This window comes from Rhinolophus hipposideros, assembly GCF_964194185.1.
Source record: "Rhinolophus hipposideros genome assembly, chromosome: 18".
Taxonomy (NCBI): domain Eukaryota; kingdom Metazoa; phylum Chordata; class Mammalia; order Chiroptera; family Rhinolophidae; genus Rhinolophus; species Rhinolophus hipposideros.
In genome coordinates, this window is record NC_138064.1 from 8913968 (window position 1) to 8926558 (window position 12591).

The following is a 12591-nucleotide window of genomic DNA, read 5'->3' on the forward strand; positions in this document are numbered from 1 at the left end:
GCCAGGAACTGGAAGGAGCTCAGAGGGCAGAGATAAATTCCCTACCTTCAAGGAGGAAACAGACGTATGAGCCGCCAATTACACTAAGTACGACAGAGAATGGTGGTAGTAGTAGTGAGGTGTGTTTCCAGCATTTGAACATAAACATGGGACTGGATCATTCTGACGCGTGGGAGATTGAAGCTACCAATATGCAAATAAGTCACATGTGGATGAACAGACAACACACCCCCAGCAGAGCTGTGGGCACCTCGCCCAGAGAAAACACAGTTTGGGTTCCCACAACAGCTCCCCAATTCCCACATATCTGGCATTCTTAAAAGCCCTCCTGAAGACGGAAGGACAGGGAGATGCAAATCATATACAGAGTTCAATAATCGTTAGACGTTAAATACGACTGGGACTGCCATTGCTGAGCAAGAGGAAGTAAGATCTCGTACATGAATTACAGCTAAAAACCAATACAAAAATCCCCAACTACTTAAGAAATCTGAAAAGTAAACAACAGAAGGCAGGTTGGAGTGGAAAGGGAAAAATTGAAGGGAAACCAGTAGGGGGGTGAATATTTTGGGTTCTTTTTCTGCTTTTAGCTCAAAACCTTGACCTGAAAATGGTCCGTTATGGGGACTGTGCAACAGGTACAGACGTCAGAACTCTGAGAAAAACCTCCTTTTCAATCAGGGCAGGAAAGCCTTCCTACTCCCCCCCAAGCTGAAAAGTGTGAGACACGGCCCAATTTTGTTCCTTTTTCCCCCGCTTTTCCCCTCCTACCTCTAACACAAGAGTGGCCACAGTCTAGAACTTGACGGTAGCAGCTGTAGCATGAGAACTGAAAGCCCTGAGAAAAGAACAAAAACAGTCTCTCTGGTCAGAGGATCTGGCCAGAGGATCTGTGGTCCAAGAAGATGGAAAAAAAATCCCAAACTATTGTTTTTTCTCTTTTCTCTCACTATGTTGCTCTGAATGCAATACCAGTCGCATGGAATCACACAACAGAGTGGTCCAAACACATTATAAGAGGAACCCATCTTTCTGGCCCAAGGAACTAGGTACAGATGCCCATGGGAGGGAAGTCCTGGAGGGGTCAGACCTGGAAAAGGGAATGCTCCAATTCTGTGTCCAAACCAAGACACACTGTGGCCTAGTGAGCACTCTGCACATGCATGAAACAGACCCAAAGAACACGGCAGCCTGGCAGTGAGACCTGACCTGACAGGGAGCCCATTGTTCCACAGAACCTGTGATGTGTACCTCGCCAGGTTAGGAAGCTTTTAAAACCAACCAACCAACCAACCAACCAACTAACCAACCAACAAAAAATCAACATTCTCCAGAGTTTTTTCTGAAGAAAAATAAATGTAACAATCTCCACAGGATTTTAACAGGATCCAGCATCTCAGAACATAATACCAAATTGTTTAGAATACAATCTAAAATTCGTTAACAAACAAAGAACCAGGAAAATATGACTAGTTCTCAAGGGGAAAATCTATCAACAGATATCAATTGACTCCAAAACAGCAAAATGCACCTTCTTTTAACCCTTTTGCTGTGACAGTCAGATATATCCAAATGAATATATCTGAAATTTTTATACATAAAAATAATGTCATTTATATACAGAGCAGCTCAAATTGTTATTATTAAATGCATAAAATAGTCAAAATATCAACTTTTTACTTTTTGTGGATTTCTGACACATTTTGAAAAAAAACAACTTGAAATCAACCCAGCAAAAGAGTTAAAGTGCCTATGTAGACCATATTCTGGACAATTAAATAAACTTTAAAATTTTTAAATAATTGAAAACATATCAAGTACATATATCAGCAATAATAAGTATCTATGACTACAAGATAATTAAAGAAAAAAAATGAAAAACAGATATCTGAAAAATACCCAAATATTTGGAAATTAAACAACACAATTCTAAACAGCCCATTGGTCAAAGAAGTTTTGAGAGAAATAAGAAAATAATTTTAAATGAATAACAATGAAAATGCAACTCATTACAATGGTAGGAAGTATTTAGAGAGAAAAGTATAGCATTAAATATTTTTTTTTTTAAATCTCAAATCAATAATCTAAGCTTCCACATTAAGAAACAAGAAAAGAACAAACTAAACCCAAAGCAAGCAAAAGGGAGGATCTAAGAAAGATAAGAGCCAAAAAAATTCAATGAAAGTGAAACCAGAATAGACAAAGTCAATGAAAATGTCAATGAGATGGATAAAGCTCTCACTAAACTAACAGAGAAAGAGAGTGAGAGACAAGGACAGAGAGAGAGAGAGAGAGAGAGAGAGAGAGAGAGAGAGAGAGAGAGAGAGAGAGAGAGAGAGACACTAGGGTCAGGAATGAGAGAGTGGATTATGTCTAGGACGGTCACCCAGGGTCCTATGTCCTCAGGGAACCTGGGAGTTCACTGGAGAAGATTATCAGGTCCTTGGACCTCAGGATGGAGAGCCACACTCATGGAAGGGTCACGGAAGGTCAGTTACTGCAGAGCCCAAAAAGGTGCCAGTGTAACGAATGGGTGGAGCCTGGGCTCCAGCTTAGGGCCTGTGAGGGGACCACAGTGTCCAGGATTATGTTGCACTGAGTCATGCTTAGCCCAGCTCCTGAGGGAGTTCTAATAACTCTCACGGCACCAGCAGTTGTGATCATTGGCGAGCAAAGTTTCCCTCAGAGAACACAGAGACAGAGAGTCCCTGGGAAGCGTGGACTTCTGATCCAGCCAGAGCGAGGGTCAAGACCTAGCTCCTGTCCAGGGCCAAGTAAATCCCTGTCACCTGCACTATAAAAGGGGAGTCCAGTGCAGCTACGAGGGAAGGTGGCTAGACATAATGCAGGGTACCCCCCTGAGAGGCCAGGCTACCCAAGGTCATTTGTCAGAATTGTCGCTCTGGGGCAGAAAGAGCTGAGTTCCAGCAGGAGCCAGGCAGAACCTGTGGCAGCCATCGTGGCCAGCCCCTTGAGAAGGCGGGAGATGTAGGAGGGGACATCTTCTACGTAGAACAGCCCCAAAGTGGGGGGCGGGGGGCCTGGGCCTAAGAGAGCAGCCCAACGAGGGGTAGACCTGCAGCAACCTGTTCACACAGGCAGAAGAGCCTCCAGAGAAGGATGCAGGCCAGGCCCACTATTGGGCTGCTCTCTGCAGGGAGCTGAATAGACCCCAGGGAAGAAGACCTCCCAGGAGGAGGGATGTGGGCCTGATGACAAAGGCTTCACTGCTTGAGAGAGCGGAGGTTCTGAGTGGGCCTCAAGGCAGCGACTGACTCACCTCTGTCCCAGGCCCGTCCCTAGAATGTAGCTGCAGGTCTCTTTCCTAGGGAGAGGAAAGACAATACATGTTTTTAACTAGTAATTTTGTCTGTGAGTTCTAACACAGGAGGTCACAAGCGGCCCTGCTCTCCATGCCTCCACCAGCTGGTCACACAGAGCTTGTCCTTGTCTCTCCACACTCAAGGTCACAGGCCACAGCTTTGTTCTCTGGACATCAGAGTGGGTGCTGGCAGAGTGGCTGTACTGTCATCAGGAGTAGCTTCCCAGGCTGTGACAGCTGACAGCAGGGCATTCCGGTGACAGGAGGGCACAAGGTGCCCTGCAGGGCATGGGCAGAGGCTAGGTTTTGCACACCTGTGAGACACCCTAGGTATAGTCCCGGGAATACTGGCACGGAACAGAGAGTAGCAGGAGATGGGCAGGTCCCACAGACGTGAGTGGGCCAACCAGTCAGTGAGATTTACATAGTTTTGTTCATTTGACCTCGTTTGTATCCAGCTGGTGAAGCCGTGCAAAGATAAGAGAAGAATAGTAATGATCAGTAATTGCCATTTATTGAGCACCTATCATGGGCCAGGCATGATGCTTACTATTCTTAACACATTATTTACTCCTAACCCCTCTCTCCCCCTCCACCCTTCTCCTCCTCGTCTTCCTCCTCCTCCTCCTCCTGCTTTATTGTAAGGAATACCTTGATTAAAGGAAACCTGGGAAGCAGAGATATGAATGTGGCCATGAATCTTTTTATTGGGCTTTGATTCTTTTTTAAAAAATTTATTGGGGTGACAATTGTTAGTAAAGTTACATAGATTTCAGGTGTACAATTCTGTATTACATCATCTATAAATCCCATTGTGTGTTCACCACCAGAATCAGTTCTCCTTCCATCACCATATATTTGATCCCCCTTACCCTCATCTCCCACCCCCCACCCCCTTACCCTCTGGTAACCACTAAGCTATTGTCTGTGTCTATGAGTTTTTGTTTCTCATTTGTTTGTCTTGTTCTTTTGTTGTTTTTGGTTTATATACCACATGTCAGTGAAAGCATATGGTTCTCTGCTTTTTCTGACTTATTTCGCTTAGCATTATACTCTCAAGATCCATCCATGTTGTCACAAATGTTCCTATATTATCTTTTCTTACCGCCGAATAGTATTCCATTGTGTATGTATACCACAACTTCTTTATCCATTCATCTGTCGAAGGACATTTTAGTTGTTTCCGTGTCTTGGGGCTTTGATTTTATGACAGACAAAACTAAGCTTGTTCTCATTTAGAGAAACATATTTAGTAAAACAGATACTTGGTAAATATTTGTTGATTTAATTCATAGAACATGTGGATGTTAAGTAAAAATATATTACATATACCCCAGAAATGAATAAGACTTCTTATTTTTGTCTAGTGCACAAGACTACCGGGGGCACCATTCCCATGGTTTTCTGTGGAAATGTCCCCCTCGTGCCTCTGGACAACGGCAGGACACTGGCTGGGTGAGGGCTGGCCTCCCAGCAGCCCTGAGTTCATTACAAATAAAAGTGATTTTTATATATTTTATACCTTTTTACTGATCCACTTGGAAGAAGCAGATGAAATTTTACAATTTTAACGGACAGTGTTTACCTTAGAACGGAAGCTAGATTAAAAGATCAGCTGGGGCTCAGAACACACACATTTTTCCTGTAGCTCTAGCCAAATATGAGAGCAGGGACAGGATGTAATTCCTACAGCCAGGGGACACTCTGCAGGCGGGTTGTACCGTGCCCACCTACCTTTGCAACATGACCTGCCTTCAACTGCAAACACATCCAAGCAGCTTATTAGAGAAGGACTGGAGGGGAAGCCAGGGCTGGCAGCAGGCTGCCACACAGCACGGTGCACACGAGTAGCCAGAGTGCCTGGGAGCCAATTCCTTCTAGAAACCAGCAGTGCTGGGGCTCATCCACCCCGCCCACCTCCAGCAAGGAGGGAGGAGCTGCCTGGAGGATGGAGTGGAGGAGGTGGCCCAGACTGGGGGGCTCGGGCAGCACTCTATTCTCTGATCCCCAGCGCCCATAGCTGTCTGGTGAGTACGGCGTTGAATGGAGTGAACTGATAGGAGCCCAGTTCCCCTGGGAAGTTCCTGAGTGACTTTGGAAGGTTACTTCTCTTGGAGCCTGCTGCACAACAAACTATCCCAAACTTAGTGGCTTAAAAGTAGAACAGGCATGTATTATCTTCCACTGTTTGGGGGTTGGCAGGGCCCAGCTAAACAGTTTCTGGTCCTTCTGCAATGCTAGTCACACCGTGGCTGTGCTAGAATTCTCTTAGAGGCCTTTCCATTCGTAGGTCTGGCCAGGGGAGTTTTAAATAGCTGGGGACTGGAATCGGGCTCCTCAGGCACCTGTCCCATCAGAGCATGCTGATGTCCCCTCCTGTGGACTCTCCAGCATGGTGGTTTTGGGGCAGCTGGACTTCTACAAAGAGGTTCAGGATCCGAGGGTGCTTATCCCCGGACAGACGCAAGTGGAAGTCCATTGCCTTTTGTGACGAGCCCCGCAGGTCACACAGTGTAACTTCCACCGCATTGTTTTCATGGAGCCTGTCTCAAGTCCTGCCCATGTACCAGGGCAGGAGATATAGATCCTTCTTCTTGATGTGAAGAGGGTCAAAGAATTTCCAGCCATGATTTGAAACCTCCAAAGAGCCTGTTTCTCCATACGTTAAATGGGAATAATAATGCTTCTCAGGCTAGATCTTTGCGGGGGGGATGGGAGGATAAATGGGGCTAATGCAGATGAAAGTCTCACACTTTCATGTGGTGAAAGTTAAGGTGCTGTCCAAACATAAGAGATGGACAATTAGGGAAAGCTGTCTCATGATAGTAATTCTCAAATTGGAACATGCTATAATGTTTCACAGGCTGAAAAGCAAATGTAGTTTTTTCATTGACATTCTTCTCTTCTATAAAGAGATCACCTGAGATGTAAGAATATAATTCCCCCCATGGGATCAATAATAAAGCCATTTTGAATGAAAGAGAAATACAGCCTGTAAGCATTTATGGTTTTTCCTGAATTTGCCCTTGATCAAAATCAGGTTGCCCACCGATGCTATTCATCTTGTTACCCCCTCTGCCAAGGTCATTGTCTTGCAAATGTAACTGCATATGTTACATTTAATAATCCATTATAAATGTTTATAATGGAAAGAATTGAAAAACAAAAATGAGTGTTGGCCTATTTGTCACTAAATACAATCATCGTTTTTATTCTACCTGTAGAAATAAGAAGTAAAAATTTGTCCTGTACCACTTCAGCTCTTATACTAATAACAATTAGTTGCACTAATTTATTAGTTAGAACTTTTGGTTGTAATCATTTAAAAAAAATTGATAGTAGGTTTCACAGCGAAGAGAACTGTAGGATCCCTCAGGCCTTGGAGTGTTGGAATATGGCCAGACCTCAGGGAGGGTCTGCAACCAACTGGTGGAAAGCAGGGTCCTCCAGGATGCATCCATATGCCTCCCTCCACCCCACCCCTGCTTCTCCCTGTGTCTGCTGCATTACCACTCTTTCTGCAGACTGATTTTTTTTTCTACTTCTCAGCTGACACGACAAGCAGAAGGTGGCTGTTCCGTCATTTCCTATCTTGAGTCTTTCAGTTAGCAGACTTGCCCAAACTCAATTAGACCTCTTAGTTATAGGTTCATGTTCTTGGGAGTGATGACATTCTTGCTCCTGTGTGGGTCCACATCCATTCATCTGGAGTGGAGGGGGTCAAGTCATATAGAAAAGCTGCAGGCCCCTGTGTGTAGGTGGGCAAAGGAGAAGCATGAAAGGAGGGGAGGGGCTCAGGGATCCCTTCTGAAAGGCAGGGACACTCCAGAGGGTGGCTACTACAACTTATGTACTCATATATACTCACAATGATTTACTCAATTGTCTTGTTTTACTAGAGACTTCAGGGCAGGACAGGACTATGTTTCATTCATTTGTTCCATCAATATCAAGTACAATACCATACATAGTAAATACTCAATGCATGTTGGATTTATGAATGGCAGTTTTTGCTGTCACATTTCTTAAATAACACAACCACCTAGACTTTGGTCATGGGTACAGACTTTGAGAAACTTGTGGTAATTAGCCCACTAAGTGGGGCTATTGTAAGTCCATCTCGATCATTTGTAATGTAGCCAAAAGGCACGTATCGGTGTTGGAAAACAAACTTCTCCAGTATGATTTCTTCTCTTTAATGAAATGTCACAAGATGCCTTTTCAGTGGGATTTTTACTGTTTGTAATGAATGGCAAAGAATGTGTAATGAGGACTTGGGTTAATCATCTAAGTAATGCTAATGTGGATGGAATACAACAATGTATGTTTTAGAGTCTGTGGACCAGAGACACACTAGAGCTTCAAAAAAATCTATTCATTTGAAATCAAAAAGGAAAAGGGGGTGGATTATTGGGAGAAGATTGAAGGCAGGAGGAAAGCATGCAGTGAAAATCTAGCAATCAAGCTAGCCCTTCTCAAAGGGGACCAAAATTATGCACCAGCCTCATTTTAATGAAAGCATCAGCTTTTGTGGGTTTTTTTTTTTTTTTTTTTTTTTTTTTTTAAGCAAGAAGGTACTTAAGGAATCATGTATTTCATCCCCTCACAGTATCATGAAGTGACTTGACCAGGCGCCTAGCTGATGGGGAGTGGCATGCAGATGTCCTGGGAGAAAAGGTTCTTTCCCCGCCAACGCCTGCCATTGCTGTTTCAAAGGGGAGTATTCGCGGCCAGGAGTGATTGAATCTTATGCAATAAATGCTGTGGCTTCTGGGACTTTTGTCCAGTAGTCGGCAGGCAGCAGTGTGCCCTGAAACTTAGCCCTGTTATGGCTTCCCTCTTCCACCCACCACTCTCCTAACCAAGCCCCTTTTCCAGAATAGCACTAAGCTTATGTCTAGTTTTATGCACCTTCCAGTTACCTTTTCCATCTCAGTCGCATACATATCTTCCTGCTTAGGTCTATTTTCCAGGCTGGTAGTCACTGCAGTGATGGTGTCGCAACCCACCGGGGTATTGCATTAGGCTGTCAGCGGTGGTACAAGTCATTTGTTCCTAATAATAGAGTTCCAAAGTCTGCAAATGACAACTTTTCAATACATAAATTAAAGAGAACCCAGGTTAATCCCCATGCCACACTCAGTTGCCCTAAACATGTTTTCTTGTGAAAGCGCATAATTGTTGGATGGGCTTTTATGGACTTTATTTTTAAGGAAGCAATTTTTAGCTCTTAAGGGAAGACACCACTCATAGTGTCTATCTTTTATGACTGTTCCATCTCACGAGACACTGGAGTCAAGGGTTGGGCGGAGTGGCCCCAGCTGTGTTCATATCCCAGCACCCCCTCTAACTAGCTGTCTGACCTCGAGTGAGTTACTCAGCCTCTCTGTTTTTCGCCCTGTAAATTGGAAATAATAAAAGCATGCACCTTGTAGGTTGCTGTGAGGATTAAACAATGTGTATGGAACACAGAGAACAGTGCCTGGGACCCGGCAAAAGCTAATTTTATAGTAGGTATTGTTATTTGTTATCGTGATGCTTTTCCTTTTCCAAGGGTTTTCCTTGATGTTTTAAGTCATTTTGTCTTCGGGTGTAAAGAACAAATGCACCATTCCTACGTTGACTCAACTCACACCTGCCCATAAATACGTAGGGCATCTCCACCCAGATCTCAAGATGCTCATAATTCCATGGGCCTCTTCCTTGGCTGATTCCAGAAGATTGGGTTGCTCCAGAAAAGTGGAATTTGGCACAAGGAGCTTTCTCCAAAGTATTTCATGACTCTCTTCACTGGCTCCTCACTTGCACCTTGATTCATTCCTCTTTCCCTACATCCATCACTTTCGGGCTCATTCTGTTTCTGGCCAGTCCAGACAGAAGGGGGAGGGGGAGATTCCTGCTCAGGTTTTCCAAGCTGTAGCAAAGCTGGCTCTGGGCCTAGAAGAGGAGCAGAAATCTAAGGGTAGGTAGCAAATCCTGGCATTCCAGGTTGAAGTTTCAAACTGTTTTCCAATCAATGCTGTGTACTGCTTTGCACCGGGGGTGAAATTAGGATTTGCGACCTGATCTGAGTGCTGGAGAGGCTACAAAGAAGGGACTCAAATAGAGACCAGTGCCAAAGACAAAGGTCTGCCACTGATGATTGAAAGCTGCTTCTGGTGTGATCAGCGTGACGTCCTGCATTCCTGATCAACTCTGTTATTTTCTTTTACCATACAGACCCAACATAAAGACAAATGAATATATGTTTAAAATCTATTGTACGAGTATAACCAAGCAATAAGAATAGAGATGATTTCTTCTTTCCCTGAAGTTGTGGGTCTCAGCCTCACCATTTGGCAGTCACGTAGGGAGTTTCTAAAAGGTATAGATTTTCTGCCCTTCTGATGTCATTGGTCTTGTTGAGGTCTAGGCATCTGCGTTTCTAAGAGGCTTCCAGGTAATGTTAGTGTTGCTCAATCTCTAGGAGTGAGACCTGTGGGTCTGCACAGAGCAGCTATGGGTGTCTGCCCACTCCTCCTTCCCCCATTTCAGTTTCCAAAAAAAGGGCCAGGTGACACCAAAGACGCTTCCCACAGAACCCCAAATAATATATCTGTAACCTCTTAACAGCTTTATAAATAGTACATGACCCATTGTTACCTACCTCATTTTCTTTGCAGTATGTTCAAAACTTGTTTCTAAAATCTGTCTTAAACTACTGGAGAAGAATTATTACGGGAATTCAATAGCTATTCATCCAAAATGGGATTACAAAACGGATAAAGGGTAAACTTAGTGAAAGTGTTTGTGTATTGCTCCTTTCATTTTTTCTACAGGCAAACTTTGTTTGCTTCTCCTGAGTGTCTGCATCACAAATGTATAGGTCATTCAATATTAATAATAGAGGAATTCGAGAAAATGTTTGTCTTCAAAATATGCAAAGTAGAAGCAAAAGAATCTTGCTTCACACTTCATCTTACTGGGAAGTGTGATCTCCAAACACTCAGAACTGATTCATTTGGAGTAAATGAGTCTTAAACCACCATCCAGGCCAGGTCTTGCCAGGTGTGGTGAGGAGCCTTGTAGCTAGAAATGCAGGCTACCTGTCGCCTCACCCCAACTCCCCCACTCTTTAGGACAGGGACCAATCAGCTGCAAGCTTCCTAGGTATTTTGCTTGACTTTATTTTTTAACGCAGCAGTGCCATCTTAAAAATAAAATTGTGCATGGAATCCCAGTACATTAACTGGTGAAGGTGGAGATCCTCTAGTTGAACGAAGTCGTGAGGAGGCAGGCTTGGGGATCAGCAGGTGGCCTGTCATGGAGGTTCAGGAACACTTTCCTGAGGTTCCACACCCAGCTGCTTGAGGGTCTCCAAACATCTGTGTCCTCTGCCTCTGCACTTCCATTGAGCTCCCCATCCTCTAACTTGTCGCTTTCCTGCTGTCTGTCTGCCTTCTCGCCACCCCAAGGGCCGTCCTTGTTAAGGACCTCCGTCCTCTTCTCATCTCACCGTACTCTTTCTTTCTCAGCCATCTTATTCATGCAATAGCTTTAGAAACACATGCCTTTGTCCAAATCATCATTTAAAAAATTTAGGACAAGTAAGGTTGCAATAAGGCGGACTAATTTTTTTTTAATATTTGCAGGGAGCACATGATGAGGTTGGGTAGAGGGAACAGCTTGGGAGTGAGAGGATAAATCACGTGGTACACCCAGGAGCTTACCCTGGAGAATGGAGGATGGATGACTGACCACAGATGTCTACATGAATCAGTCCCCCAGCTTATCTGTGTCTGGGGACAGGTGACAGGGAGGCTCAGACTTCTGGCTAGGTGTGAGCAAAGGCCAGCTGGATGCAAGCAAGTCCTGGCCCAGAATAGAAGCTGGAGGTGAAATTCATTGGTTCCCAATATCCCTAAGGCCACCGGGGTGTGAGGGGAGCCCAGCACCCTTCAGGGAAGACTCTGCTCAGGTCTAGCTTGGTTCATGGGGCTCTGAGAACCAGGAACAGTGTTGGGGCACTTGGGGCATTTTATGCTCCACTTGTCACTCCATTCACTTATTCACTTTTAAGTCCATTTGTTTATTCCTCAAACTTACATTTGTTGTTTCTTCCCTTCCTCATTCCGAAGTTTAAGATGCTCATATGAGCACCTACTATGCGGCAGGCACACAGGGTTTTGGAAATATGCTGTTTCCTATCTATAAATGCCTTTTCATGTTTCCTCCTGTTCAAACAAAATCTACCATTCTGACAAGGCCTGAGAAGTTTCATCTTCTCCCTGGAAAGTTCTCAGTTGTGTCAGCCATGGTCTTTTCTTTTTGGAGCTCTTTCAGTAGTTACACTCTGAATCACGTATTTTCCTATGTAACTAGATTTTGTTCTACCTTACCCTGCCTCTCCAACAAAACTGTAAGACTTTTGAGGATGGGGACTTATTACGTCAACTTTTAACATCGCTAATATCTACTAAGGTACTAAGGACATAGTAAGGCCTCCATAACTGGAATTGCATTTTAGAGAGACAGGCCCCTCTGCAAAGAAGTGGTTCTTGACGACGAACTCTAACTAGGACTGATAATGAACTCTCAGTTTCTCAGGAACACTCACTGGAGTGTGAACAGTTTAAAGTACAAGGTCAGCTATGAGAAAGACAATAGATAAAATGTGAAAAGCAATAAAGTAGCAATTTACATTTGTCCTCATCAGAGACTAAAAGAATATAACACAGTGACAAGTTAATGTTGATCCGTTGAGAGGTGAGTGTTACACAGACATACTTGGTTGCACCCATTTTCGGGTTCTGTGAAGTATGCAGGTTCCACTCGTGATAGGAACAACTGCTGAGGGACACAACTGCCAGAGTCTAGAACTTGACCCCAAGACACTTCTCCAATAAAGAGATCAAGGGAACTAGTCCAAGGAAATGAGAATTGGATGCCACAGTCAAGATTCTCCTTTGGTTATCCCTTTGTGGGTAGGAGAGTAAGTGGGAAGGGAGAAATCTGGAAGTTTTACATAGGGCCTTTAAAATGCCAACGTAAAGAATAAGGAAATCGGTTCCCAGCATAATCTTCTCTTGACCAAATTTCACTTTTCTTTGCCCATTTAACAATGTTCCTCCTGGTTCTTATACTTTAATATTGCTAAGACTTCTTTTGGGCATTTAATTGTTTTCCTTTATTATTTTATGCTCACCTTCTTTGTTTTATGCTCATTTCTTCCTTTTATTCTCCTCTCACCCCATCCTCAAAGTTTTTAAAAGTAATTTTTTAAATTACAG